This window comes from Zophobas morio, unplaced genomic scaffold, assembly GCF_036711695.1.
Source record: "Zophobas morio isolate AGI-343-1 ecotype UQ-CSIRO unplaced genomic scaffold, CSIRO_AGI_Zmor_V1 ptg000530l, whole genome shotgun sequence".
Lineage (NCBI taxonomy): Eukaryota > Metazoa > Arthropoda > Insecta > Coleoptera > Tenebrionidae > Zophobas > Zophobas morio.
The window spans coordinates 130,336-140,404 of NW_026972633.1; positions in this window are offsets into that span (position 1 = coordinate 130,336).

Below are 10,069 nucleotides of genomic sequence, written 5' to 3' on the forward strand. Positions count from 1 at the left end.
ATCTGATTGGCTTAAAAGTACAAGAAAACACTTCAAAAGTGACGTTTCTGAAGAATTTTAACAGTTTTCTTGTATCTACGAACGCCAGAATGCATTAAATTGACCTAAACGTCTCCTTTTCCTATTCTGAGTCGATTCTGCATGCTTTAAGTGTGTTTGGTGGCTCAGAACCATCAAAAAACGTTGAAATATAGTTTCAAATTCAATAAAAATCGACAAAAATACAGTTTCTAGCTAAAATTTGATGGTTTCGTTGCACTTTCCGAGCCCGTAGGGTATCTGATTGGCTTAAAAGTACAAGAAAACACTTCAAAAGTGACGTTTCTGAAGAATTTTAACAGTTTTCTTGTATCTACGAACGCCAGAATGCATAAAATTGACCTAAACGTCTCCTTTTCCTATTCTGAATCGATTCTGCATGCTTTAAGTGTGTTTGGTGGCTCAGAACCATCAAAAAACGTTGAAATATAGTTCAAATTCAATAAAAATCGACAAAAATACAGTTTCTAGCTAAAATTTGATGGTTTCGTTGCACTTTCCGAGCCCGTAGGGTATCTGATTGGCTTAAAAGTACAAGAAAACACTTCAAAAGTGACGTTTCTGAAGAATTTTAACAGTTTTCTTGTATCTACGAACGCCAGAATGCATAAAATTGACCTAAACGTCTCCTTTTCCTTTTCTGAGTCGATTCTGCATGCTTTAAGTGTGTTTGGTGGCTCAGAACCATCAAAAAACGTTGAAATATAGTTCAAATTCAATAAAAATCGACAAAAATACAGTTTCTAGCTAAAATTTGATGGTTTCGTTGCACTTTCCGAGCCCGTAGGGTATCTGATTGGCTTAAAAGTACAAGAAAACACTTCAAAAGTGACGTTTCTGAAGAATTTTAACAGTTTTCTTGTATCTACGAACGCCAGAATGCATAAAATTGACCTAAACGTCTCCTTTTCCTATTCTGAGTCGATTCTGCATGCTTTAAGTGTGTTTGGTGGCTCAGAACCATCAAAAAACGTTGAAATATAGTTCAAATTCAATAAAAATCGACAAAAATACAGTTTCTAGCTAAAATTTGATGGTTTCGTTGCACTTTCCGAGCCCGTTGGGTATCTGATTGGCTTAAAAGTGCAAGAAAACACTTCAAAAGTGACGTTTCTGAAGAATTTTAACAGTTTTCTTGTATCTACGAACGCCAGAATGCATAAAATTGACCTAAACGTCTCCTTTTCCTATTCTGAGTCGATTCTGCATGCTTTAAGTGTGTTTGGTGGCTCAGAACCATCAAAAAACGTTGAAATATAGTTCAAATTCAATAAAAATCGACAAAAATACAGTTTCTAGCTAAAATTTGATGGTTTCGTTGCGCTTTCCGAGCCCGTAGGGTATCTGATTGGCTTAAAAGTACAAGAAAACACTTCAAAAGTGACGTTTCTGAAGAATTTTAACAGTTTTCTTGTATCTACGAACGCCAGAATGCATTAAATTGACCTAAACGTCTCCTTTTCCTATTCTGAGTCGATTCTGCATGCTTTAAGTGTGTTTGGTGGCTCAGAACCATCAAAAAACGTTGAAATATAGTTCAAATTCAATAAAAATCGACAAAAATACAGTTTCTAGCTAAAATTTGATGGTTTCGTTGCACTTTCCGAGCCCGTAGGGTATCTGATTGGCTTAAAAGTACAAGAAAACACTTCAAAAGTGACGTTTCTGAAGAATTTTAACAGTTTTCTTGTATCTACGAACGCCAGAATGCATAAAATTGACCTAAACGTCTCCTTTTCCTATTCTGAATCGATTCTGCATGCTTTAAGTGTGTTTGGTGGCTCAGAACCATCAAAAAACGTTGAAATATAGTTCAAATTCAATAAAAATCGACAAAAATACAGTTTCTAGCTAAAATTTTATGGTTTCGTTGCACTTTCCGAGCCCGTAGGGTATCTGATTGGCTTAAAAGTACAAGAAAACACTTCAAAAGTGACGTTTCTGAAGAATTTTAACAGTTTTCTTGTATCTACGAACGCCAGAATGCATAAAATTGACCTAAACGTCTCCTTTTCCTATTCTGAGTCGATGCTGCATGCTTTAAGTGTGTTTGGTGGCTCAGAACCATCAAAAAACGTTGAAATATAGTTCAAATTCAATAACAATCGACAAAAATACAGTTTCTAGCTAAAATTTGATGGTTTCGTTGCACTTTCCGAGCCGGTAGGGTATCTGATTGGCTTAAAAGTACAAGAAAACACTTCAAAAGTGACGTTTCTGAAGAATTTTAACAGTTTTCTTGTATCTACGAACGCCAGAATGCATAAAATTGACCTAAACGTCTCCTTTTCCTATTCTGAGTCGATTCTGCATGCTTTAAGTGTGTTTGGTGGCTCAGAACCATCAAAAAACGTTGAAATATAGTTCAAATTCAATAAAAATCGACAAAAATACAGTTTCTAGCTAAAATTTGATGGTTTCGTTGCACTTTCCGAGCCCGTAGGGTATCTGATTGGCTTAAAAGTACAAGAAAACACTTCAAAAGTGACGTTTCTGAAGAATTTTAACAGTTTTCTTGTATCTACGAACGCCAGAATGCATAAAATTGACCTAAACGTCTCCTTTTCCTTTTCTGAGTCGATTCTGCATGCTTTAAGTGTGTTTGGTGGCTCAGAACCATCAAAAAACGTTGAAATATAGTTCAAATTCAATAAAAATCGACAAAAATACAGTTTCTAGCTAAAATTTGATGGTTTCGTTGCACTTTCCGAGCCCGTAGGGTATCTGATTGGCTTAAAAGTACAAGAAAACACTTCAAAAGTGACGTTTCTGAAGAATTTTAACAGTTTTCTTGTATCTACGAACGCCAGAATGCATAAAATTGACCTAAACGTCTCCTTTTCCTATTCTGAGTCGATTCTGCATGCTTTAAGTGTGTTTGGTGGCTCAGAACCATCAAAAAACGTTGAAATATAGTTCAAATTCAATAAAAATCGACAAAAATACAGTTTCTAGCTAAAATTTGATGGTTTCGTTGCACTTTCCGAGCCCGTTGGGTATCTGATTGGCTTAAAAGTGCAAGAAAACACTTCAAAAGTGACGTTTCTGAAGAATTTTAACAGTTTTCTTGTATCTACGAACGCCAGAATGCATAAAATTGACCTAAACGTCTCCTTTTCCTATTCTGAGTCGATTCTGCATGCTTGAAGTGTGTTTGGTGGCTCAGAACCATCAAAAAACGTTGAAATATAGTTCAAATTCAATAAAAATCGACAAAAATACAGTTTCTAGCTAAAATTTGATGGTTTCGTTGCACTTTCCGAGCCCATAGGGTATCTGATTGGCTTAAAAGTACAAGAAAACACTTCAAAAGTGACGTTTCTGAAGAATTTTAACAGTTTTCTTGTATCTACGAACGCCAGAATGCATAAAATTGACCTAAACGTCTCCTTTTCCTATTCTGAGTCGATTCTGCATGCTTTAAGTGTGTTTGGTGGCTCAGAACCATCAAAAAACGTTGAAATATAGTTCAAATTCAATAAAAATCGACAAAAATACAGTTTCTAGCTAAAATTTGATGGTTTCGTTGCGCTTTCCGAGCCCGTAGGGTATCTGATTGGCTTAAAAGTACAAGAAAACACTTCAAAAGTTACGTTTCTGAAGAATTTTAACAGTTTTCTTGTATCTACGAACGCCAGAATGCATTAAATTGACCTAAACGTCTCCTTTTCCTATTCTGAGTCGATTCTGCATGCTTTAAGTGTGTTTGGTGGCTCAGAACCATCAAAAAACGTTGAAATATAGTTCAAATTCAATAAAAATCGACAAAAATACAGTTTCTAGCTAAAATTTGATGGTTTCGTTGCACTTTCCGAGCCCGTAGGGTATCTGATTGGCTTAAAAGTACAAGAAAACACTTCAAAAGTGACGTTTCTGAAGAATTTTAACAGTTTTCTTGTATCTACGAACGCCAGAATGCATAAAATTGACCTAAACGTCTCCTTTTCCTATTCTGAATCGATTCTGCATGCTTTAAGTGTGTTTGGTGGCTCAGAACCATCAAAAAACGTTGAAATATAGTTCAAATTCAATAAAAATCGACAAAAATACAGTTTCTAGCTAAAATTTTATGGTTTCGTTGCACTTTCCGAGCCCGTAGGGTATCTGATTGGCTTAAAAGTACAAGAAAACACTTCAAAAGTGACGTTTCTGAAGAATTTTAACAGTTTTCTTGTATCTACGAACGCCAGAATGCATAAAATTGACCTAAACGTCTCCTTTTCCTATTCTGAGTCGATGCTGCATGCTTTAAGTGTGTTTGGTGGCTCAGAACCATCAAAAAACGTTGAAATATAGTTCAAATTCAATAAAAATCGACAAAAATACAGTTTCTAGCTAAAATTTGATGGTTTCGTTGCACTTTCCGAGCCGGTAGGGTATCTGATTGGCTTAAAAGTACAAGAAAACACTTCAAAAGTGACGTTTCTGAAGAATTTTAACAGTTTTCTTGTATCTACGAACGCCAGAATGAATAAAATTGACCTAAACGTCTCCTTTTCCTATTCTGAGTCGATTCTGCATGCTTTAAGTGTGTTTGGTGGCTCAGAACCATCAAAAAACGTTGAAATATAGTTCAAATTCAATAAAAATCGACAAAAATACAGTTTCTAGCTAAAATTTGATGGTTTCGTTGCACTTTCCGAGCCCGTAGGGTATCTGATTGGCTTAAAAGTGCAAGAAAACACTTCAAAAGTGACGTTTCTGAAGAATTTTAACAGTTTTCTTGTATCTACGAACGCCAGAATGCATAAAATTGACCTAAACGTCTCCTTTTCCTATTCTGAGTCGATTCTGCATGCTTTAAGTGTGTTTGGTGGCTCAGAACCATCAAAAAACGTTGAAATATAGTTCAAATTCAATAAAAATCGACAAAAATACAGTTTCTAGCTAAAATTTGATGGTTTCGTTGCACTTTCCGAGCCCATAGGGTATCTGATTGGCTTAAAAGTACAAGAAAACACTTCAAAAGTGACGTTTCTGAAGAATTTTAACAGTTTTCTTGTATCTACGAACGCCAGAATGCATAAAATTGACCTAAACGTCTCCTTTTCCTATTCTGAGTCGATTCTGCATGCTTTAAGTGTGTTTGGTGGCTCAGAACCATCAAAAAACGTTGAAATATAGTTCAAATTCAATAAAAATCGACAAAAATACAGTTTCTAGCTAAAATTTGATGGTTTCGTTGCACTTTCCGAGCCCGTAGGGTATCTGATTGGCTTAAAAGTACAAGAAAACACTTCAAAAGTGACGTTTCTGAAGAATTTTAACAGTTTTCTTGTATCTACGAACGCCAGAATGCATAAAATTGACCTAAACGTCTCCTTTTCCTATTCTGAGTCGATTCTGCATGCTTTAAGTGTGTTTGGTGGCTCAGAACCATCAAAAAACGTTGAAATATAGTTCAAATTCAATAAAAATCGACAAAAATACAGTTTCTAGCTAAAATTTGATGGTTTCGTTGCACTTTCCGAGCCCGTAGGGTTTCTGATTGGCTTAAAAGTACAAGAAAACACTTCAAAAGTGACGTTTCTGAAGAATTTTAACAGTTTTCTTGTATCTACGAACGCCAGAATGCATAAAATTGACCTAAACGTCTCCTTTTCCTATTCTGAGTCGATTCTGCATGCTTTAAGTGTGTTTGGTGGCTCAGAACCATCAAAAAACGTTGAAATATAGTTCAAATTCAATAAAAATCGACAAAAATACACTTTCTAGCTAAAATTTGATGGTTTCGTTGCACTTTCCGAGCCCGTAGGGTATCTAATTGGCTTAAAAGTACAAGAAAACACTTCAAAAGTGACGTTTCTGAAGAATTTTAACAGTTTTCTTGTATCTACGAACGCCAGAATGCATAAAATTGACCTAAACGTCTCCTTTTCCTATTCTGAGTCGATTCTGCATGCTTTAAGTGTGTTTGGTGGCTCAGAACCATCAAAAAACGTTGAAATATAGTTCAAATTCAATAAAAATCGACAAAAATACAGTTTCTAGCTAAAATTTGATGGTTTCGTTGCACTTTCCGAGCCCGTAGGGTATCTGATTGGCTTAAAAGTACAAGAAAACACTTCAAAAGTGACGTTTCTGAAGAATTTTAACAGTTTTCTTGTATATACGAACGCCAGAATGCATAAAATTGACCGAAACGTCTCCTTTTCCTATTCTGAGTCGATTCTGCATGCTTTAAGTGTGTTTGGTGGCTCAGAACCATCAAAAAACGTTGAAATATAGTTCAAATTCAATAAAAATCGACAAAAATACAGTTTCTAGCTAAAATTTGATGGTTTCGTTGCACTTTCCGAGCCCGTAGGGTATCTGATTGGCTTAAAAGTACAAGAAAACAATTCAAAAGTGACGTTTCTGAAGAATTTTAACAGTTTTCTTGTATCTACGAACGCCAGAATGCATAAAATTGACCTAAACGTCTCCTTTTCCTATTCTGAGTCGATTCTGCATGCTTTAAGTGTGTTTGGTGGCTCAGAACCATCAAAAAACGTTGAAATATAGTTCAAATTCAATAAAAATCGACAAAAATACAGTTTCTAGCTAAAATTTGATGGTTTCGTTGCACTTTCCGAGCCCGTAGGGTATCTGATTGGCTTAAAAGTACAAGAAAACACTTCAAAAGTGACGTTTCTGAAGAATTTTAACAGTTTTCTTGTATCTACGAACGCCAGAATGCATAAAATTGACCTAAACGTCTCCTTTTCCTATTCTGAGTCGATTCTGCATGCTTTAAGTGTGTTTGGTGGCTCAGAACCATCAAAAAACGTTGAAATATAGTTCAAATTCAATAAAAATCGACAAAAATACAGTTTCTAGCTAAAATTTGATGGTTTCGTTGCACTTTCCGAGCCCGTAGGGTATCTGATTGGCTTAAAAGTACAAGAAAACACTTCAAAAGTGACGTTTCTGAAGAATTTTAACAGTTTTCTTGTATCTACGAACGCCAGAATGCATAAAATTGACCTAAACGTCTCCTTTTCCTATTCTGAGTCGATTCTGCATGCTTTAAGTGTGTTTGGTGGCTCAGAACCATCAAAAAACGTTGAAATATAGTTCAAATTCAATAAAAATCGACAAAAATACAGTTTCTAGCTAAAATTTGATGGTTTCGTTGCACTTTCCGAGCCCGTAGGGTATCTGATTGGCTTAAAAGTACAAGAAAACACTTCAAAAGTGACGTTTCTGAAGAATTTTAACAGTTTTCTTGTATCTACGAACGCCAGAATGCATAAAATTGACCTAAACGTCTCCTTTTCCTATTCTGAGTCGATTCTGCATGCTTTAAGTGTGTTTGGTGGCTCAGAACCATCAAAAAACGTTGAAATATAGTTAAAATTCAATAAAAATCGACAAAAATACAGTTTCTAGCTAAAATTTGATGGTTTCGTTGCACTTTCCGAGCCCGTAGGTTATCTGATTGGCTTAAAAGTACAAGAAAACACTTCAAAAGTGACGTTTCTGAAGAATTTTAACAGTTTTCTTGTATCTACGAACGCCAGAATGCATAAAATTGACCTAAACGTCTCCTTTTCCTATTCTGAGTCGATTCTGCATGCTTTAAGTGTGTTTGGTGGCTCAGAACCATCAAAAAACGTTGAAATATAGTTCAAATTCAATAAAAATCGACAAAAATACAGTTTCTAGCTAAAATTTGATGGTTTCGTTGCACTTTCCGAGCCCGTAGGGTACCTGATTGGCTTAAAAGTACAAGAAAACACTTCAAAAGTGACGTTTCTGAAGAATTTTAACAGTTTTCTTGTATCTACGAACGCCAGAATGCATAAAATTGACCTAAACGTCTCCTTTTCCTATTCTGAGTCGATTCTGCATGCTTTAAGTGTGTTTGGTGGCTCAGAACCATCAAAAAACGTTGAAATATAGTTCAAATTCAATAAAAATCGACAAAAATACAGTTTCTAGCTAAAATTTGATGGTTTCGTTGCACTTTCCGAGCCCGTTGGGTATCTGATTGGCTTAAAAGTACAAGAAAACACTTCAAAAGTGACGTTTCTGAAGAATTTTAACAGTTTTCTTGTATCTACGAACGCCAGAATGCATAAAATTGACCTAAACGTCTCCTTTTCCTATTCTGAGTCGATTCTGCATGCTTTAAGTGTGTTTGGTGGCTCAGAACCATCAAAAAACGTTGAAATATAGTTCAAATTCAATAAAAATCGACAAAAATACAGTTTCTAGCTAAAATTTGATGGTTTCGTTGCACTTTCCGAGCCCGTAGGGTATCTGATTGGCTTAAAAGTACAAGAAAACACTTCAAAAGTGACGTTTTTGAAGAATTTTAACAGTTTTCTCTTATCTACGAACGCCAGAATGCATAAAATTGACCTAAACGTCTCCTTTTCCTATTCTGAGTCGATTCTGCATGCTTTAAGTGTGTTTGGTGGCTCAGAACCATCAAAAAACGTTGAAATATAGTTCAAATTCAATAAAAATCGACAAAAATACAGTTTCTAGCTAAAATTTGATGGTTTCGTTGCACTTTCCGAGCCCGTAGGGTATCTGATTGGCTTAAAAGTACAAGAAAACACTTCAAAAGTGACGTTTCTGAAGAATTTTAACAGTTTTCTTGTATCTACGAACGCCAGAATGCATAAAATTGATCTAAACGTCTCCTTTTCCTATTCTGAGTCGATTCTGCATGCTTTAAGTGTGTTTGGTGGCTCAGAAACATCAAAAAAAGTTGAAATATAGTTCAAATTCAATAAAAATCGACAAAAATACAGTTTGCACTTTCCGAGCCCGTAGGGTATCTGATTGGCTTAAAAGTACAAGAAAACACTTCAGAAGTGACGTTTCTGAAGAATTTTAACAGTTTTCTTGTATCTACGAACGCCAGAATGCATAAAATTGACCTAAACGTCTCCTTTTCCTATTCTGAGTCGATTCTGCATGCTTTAAGTGTGTTTGGTGGCTCAGAACAGAATCGACTCAGAATAGGAAAAGGAGACGTTTGGGTCAATTTTATGCATTCTGCCGTTCGTAGATACAAGAAAACTGTTAAAATTCTTCAGAAACGTCACTTTTGAAGTGTTTTCTTGTACTTTTAAGCCAATCAGATACCCTACGGGCTCGGAAAGTGCAACGAAACCATCAAATTTTAGCTAGAAACTGTATTTTTGTCGATTTTTATTGAATTTGAACTATATTTCAACGTTTTTTGATGGTTCTGAGCCACCAAACACACTTAAAGCATGCAGAATCGACTCAGAATAGGAAAAGGAGACGTTTAGGTCAATTTTATGCATTCTGGCGTTCGTAGATACAAGAAAACTGTTAAAATTCTTCAGAAACGTCACTTTTGAAGTGTTTTCTTGTACTTTTAAGCCAATCAGATACACTACGGGCTCGGAAAGTGCAACGAAACCATCAAATTTTAGCTAGAAACTGTATTTTTGTCGATTTTTATTGAATTTGAACTATATTTCAACGTTTTTTGATGGTTCTGAGCCACCAAACACACTTAAAGCATGCAGAATCGACTCAGAATAGGAAAAGGAGACGTTTAGGTCAATTTTATGCATTCTGGCGTTCGTAGATACAAGAAAACTGTTAAAATTCTTCAGAAACGTCACTTTTGAAGTGTTTTCTTGTACTTTTAAGCCAATCAGATACCCTACGGGCTCGGAAAGTGCAACGAAACCATCAAATTTTAGCTAGAAACTGTATTTTTGTCGATTTTTATTGAATTTGAACTATATTTCAACGTTTTTTGATGGTTCTGAGCCACCAAACACACTTAAAGCATGCAGAATCGACTCAGAATAGGAAAAGGAGACCTTTAGGTCAATTTTATGCATTCTGGCGTTCGTAGATACAAGAAAACTGTTAAAATTCTTCAGAAACGTCACTTTTGAAGTGTTTTCTTGTACTTTTAAGCCAATCAGATACCCTACGGGCTCGGAAAGTGCAACGAAACCATCAAATTTTAGCTAGAAACTGTATTTTTGTCGATTTTTATTGAATTTGAACTATATTTCAACGTTTTTTGATGGTTCTGAGCCACCAAACA